The sequence below is a fragment of the Impatiens glandulifera genome, chromosome 8, assembly GCF_907164915.1.
Source record: "Impatiens glandulifera chromosome 8, dImpGla2.1, whole genome shotgun sequence".
Lineage (NCBI taxonomy): Eukaryota > Viridiplantae > Streptophyta > Magnoliopsida > Ericales > Balsaminaceae > Impatiens > Impatiens glandulifera.
The window spans coordinates 10934229-10939234 of NC_061869.1; the positions used below are offsets into that span (position 1 = coordinate 10934229).

Genomic DNA, 5006 nt, shown 5'->3' on the forward strand with positions numbered 1-5006 from the left:
CTATATTTATAATATTTAACTAAATTAATATATTAAATAATAATATAGATATTAATAATTTAAAAAATGCTTAACATATTACACTAACTTAACTCATTCAGTTGGATTAATAATCTATATATAAACCAGTAAATTAACACAAAATAGTAAAAAAAATTAATTTAAATTCTTCTCAAAATTATTTTCCAATTACTTTTATACATATGTTTTTCAAAGTTTTTAGAATAATATAGTGATACTATAATCACTAAAATTTAACTACCTAATTTATAAATTTTAAATAATTATTTTTGAATAAATAAATTTAAAATAATTAAAATTAAGGCAAATATATGATTACATAATTAGTTAAATTAATTATTGTAATAATTAAATCCCAATTTAAAATAAAGGCCAAAGAAAAATAAATTAATTAATTTGAGATAAATGTTATATTTATTTTATCTCAAATTAATTTTAAGGACTCAAAAAATTAAATAATAATTTAGGATAAATGTTGTACCTATTTTATGTTAGGATCAGGTACAATAATAGAGATTGTGGTCTGACTATGTTGGACGATTACACACACTACTTCAATATTAACTCTGTTAGAAGTTAATATCTAGTTTCTATTCTACACAAGTCTTCACAAACTCTTGTACCGAGTTCAAGTGCGTAAATGTTTGTTTGGACTTGAAGCAGAAAGTAACTGGGAATCAAGGAAAGAAACACAAGACATAAGAGATTTATGGATCTTCGGAGTAAAAGCTCATACGTCATCCCTTCTTCTCAACCTTGAGAAAGATATTTACTAGAAGATTTGGTTTAATACAATATTTGTACAAACTCAGTCGGACAACTAGGACTTAAAAACTACCTGTTTCCGAACTCCTAGCACAACAAAAACAGATTATGTCAACTTACAATACTGAATACTCACCCAAAATAGGCAGTATGTAATACAACTTTAAAACTCTAATAAACTTGTGAGCTTTTTGAGAATGATTACACTGATATTTCTTGTAACTCTCGTATGTTTAATTAAAAACTAATGTCAATTTTGACTTCCAACTGCTCCTTAAATAGGCAGGTAGCCAACGAATATATTTGCTTCAAAGGACACCTGTTCTAATTTGATTGGTTGAGTCTAGAATAGTACATCAAAGAATATCCTCATTTGATCTTGTCTGTACTTTATGATAATGGGCCAATAATTCATTAATGGAGCTTGTTGTACTAGGAACTTTCATTGCAGATGATTTGAATAATCTTGGTATGTGGCAGTCTTCTTTAGGTTTGTCTCTACTGATGTGTCAGGCTGGCCATCCCAAATTGGTGATATGTTGCTTTGCTAGATTGCCCATGACGAATGCTCAATTTGGAGCTGAGATTGATCAGGTACTAGAAATCGTTTACCCAAAATGCCGAACTTGGAAGATACTGGAAGCGCCTTATGTAGAACCAAAGTGGTAAAATACTTGAGACGCTTGAATAAAAACGATCTCATAAACTATCGGTCGCGTGTTTATAGAAACCGATCTCATAAACTACCGATCTCATAAACAAACTGGTCGCGTGTTTATAGAAACCGATCTCATAAACAAATCGGACGCGTGTTTATAGAACCCGATCTCATAAACTATCGGATGCGTGTTTATAGAAATCGATCTCATAAACTGCTAGACGCGTGTTTTTAGAAACCGATCTCATAAACTCCCCGACGCGTGTTTATAGAAACTGATCTCATAAACAAACCGGATGCGTATTTATAGAAACCGATCGCATAAACTACTAATCTCATAAATACCGATCTCAATTATAAAACTGGAAGCGCTTCTTCATATAAAACCGAAGTTGATATAAAATCGATCTCGATTAAATACCGAACAACTTTCTTTTCGGTTTTCTTTAATCTGCACAAGATTAATTTAAACAATACTCAGTTCTTAATTATACATTTATGCTTGATATTTTAATATAACAATTTCTCCCTTTTTGATTATTTAAACTAAATATTCAAAACTTGGTAATTTATAATTATTGGCTAATTCTCCTAAGTTAATTAGCTAATACAATCTAGAAGGCTTTATTCTAACATTTTATTTTAAATGAATTAAAAATAAAGCCCCAAAAATATACAAAAATAAAATAAAATAAATGGACAAAATAAATGTTATGTATATTTAAATATTTTGAAGGTTAAAAATGGAGCCAAAAAGAGATTGAAAAATATTGATTTCAAACAAATTCCTAAGCTAGAAAAGGGTCGGATCTGTCGCTGCCGAAATTAAGAAAAATCAATGCAATAGACCACACAACCATCATATGAGCGCCCATGCTTCATCCAACGAACGACAGAGGACCGTGTAACCCGCTGCAACGGAAGAGAAGTTCGTTCGCATTGCTGCCTGAAACGACGTTGTTTTCGCTTTGAATTGTCTTCTTCCTCGTGACGAACATCAATCATCATCGACTTAAACTTTTGATTTTTCAAAAGTGGAACTCGACCGTTACTGAATCAAACCGGCTGATTAAAATGATGAAATGATCACACTAACATGGTGATCTTTTCATCTACGATCGTAAATCTTCATCATCCTATAACGAGCCACTACTTTTAAAACTTGATGTGTTATCTTTGAGTCTAATTCACATCTAGCCATCAATTTCTACTATTATCTTTTGCCCCCTCTTTTATGTCATTTTGTAACATGTAAAATAAAATATATTAATAAAGATAAAAAATATATAATCATTAAGGATACAAAATAACCTAAATGAATGAATACATCAAGATATTAACAATCGGTTTTGATTGGTTGTTTCGACTAATAACAGGTTTATGAATGATTGTGTACGTTGTAATTCGAATGATAACAGGTTGTTTGGAAGATTGATTTGGTTTAGAATTTTGAATGATAATGGTCATTATCTTTATGAATGTTATTTGTATATATATTGGTTTGGCTGAACATGTTTTTGGTTGTTTACAAAACAATCGGCCTATTTTATACATTTTATAGGGAAAAAACCGAGAGTTATATGGAAAACTTTCGGTTTTTCTTCAATGGGAAAAATCGTAATTTTTTCATAAACCTCTCAGGTTTATTTTAAAGGGAAAAAACAAAAGTTAATTGAAAATCTTTCGGTTTTTCCATAAAGAGAAAAAACGAAAGTTTTTCATATACCTCTCGGGTTTATTTGAAAAGGAAAAAATGAGAGTTATATGGAATGTTTTCGGTTTTTCTTCAAAGGGAAAAACCAAAAGTTTTTCATAAACCTCTCGGGTTTATTTCAAAAGGAAAAACCGAAAGTTAATTGAAAATCTTTCGGTTTTTCTTGAAAAGGAAAAACCGAGAATTATAGGGAAAATTTTCGGTTTTTCCATTTCAAGAAAAACTAAAAGCTTTCCAGTTAAATATCGATTTTTCTCTCGAGTATCTAAACCGAAAAATTTATGATATCTCTCGGTAACCACCCAATTATATTTACCGAAAATGTCAATACTGAGGGATGACGAGAGTACTTAAACTTTTGGTATTAAGTCTATATCGAGAGATATAGGGTCATTAACGAAAGTTTTTACTCTCGATTTTGATCTCTTTTTCACCAGTGAAGAGATAAAGAGGTTACAATAATAATAATGATCTAACTATATTTTATCGGTCGGATAATAATGGCGATGATTATCCTTCCTGATGTTCCTGAAAGAAGCCAATCGAATAAACGATAATAAGGAAGACGATGAATACAATGTTCACCATCGCCACCTTCTTCCAATCACGTTTCAAATTATACAACAGACCCGCCTTACAAGACCGACAGCCAGGGTTGCCATCGATGGTTTAATTGCCCGTCTACACTTTGCAATAAACTCTCATCATTCCTCTACACTTTGCAATCAGGGTTGCCATCGATGGTTTAATTGCCCGTCTGATTCTAATTCGTAGGGCTTACATATTCGAATATACAGTCATTCGACGGTTTACAGCAACCAGACGGTAGAGAAGATAAGTATTCCCTAAAGAACTGATCAACATGGGTGGTTTGAGATTTGATCAAGCTCTTGTAAACACTTTTATCCTGTAAACAACTCTGTATTTTGTTCCAATTCTTAGGGCTGTTAACGCGTTTCTGAAGCCAATTTGAGTAGTCGTCGAGATGATACTCTTTGTAACCCTTGCTGGAGAGATTTTTACCGGCTCCTTTGTTGGTGACAACGAAAGCGAAGATGGTGAAGCAGAAGAGGATGAGGATGAACATGACGAGAAGGTAAACCTAGAGTAACAAGGTGACGCGACAACAGGCACCGATTTGACCTGCTAGGAAAATGAGCATTAGAAAGACTCCAAGTTCTATTAATGGGTTTTCTAGAAAACGCTCGCATTCGGTGACGCCTTGATTGCTTAGCCATACTCCTGCCTAGAGGATTGGGATCGAGAGGAGGAAGGTGTTGAAGTTTAAGATCCCCACTAGGTTGTTGTTCAGTCGAAACATCTCCTGATCAAATATATATATATATATATATAATGATGCTTAATTTTCAAGATATCTGGATTGTCGGGTTGAGAGCTGTGGTTAATTTGGATATATATGTGAGAGGAAATGGATACTTGGGTCGGATTGTGGGTTGACCCGTCTATAAACTTAAAACTGTTAAAACTAAAATTAAAAATTTTATATGTATGTTTCGGTAACCTAACAAAAATAATTACAAATTTTTAACCAACTAGCTAATAAGACTTTATATTTTAAATTCAACACTAAATTTGATGAACGCAAGATATTTTTAACAATATAAGTTCAACTTTTTAACTAACTAATTTATATATATATATATAATTATATATATATATATAATATATATATATATAACTAATGACGCTTAATTTAAAATGTTGGAGGTGAAAAACACGCTCTCTCCATATTCATCCACAAATCAAGTCATTTCTCTTTTCTAATTTAATTATATTAATTATTTTCTCTCTCTTAATATATATATATATACATTTATTTCATAATAT

General features: G+C 31.4%; 1 pseudogene; it reads right to left on the reverse strand.

Annotated features, from left to right (window-relative positions):
- Nucleotides 1-3634: 3634 nt before the first annotated feature.
- Nucleotides 3635-4479, reverse strand: LOC124912978 (annotated as a pseudogene).
- Nucleotides 4480-5006: the final 527 nt, after the last annotated feature.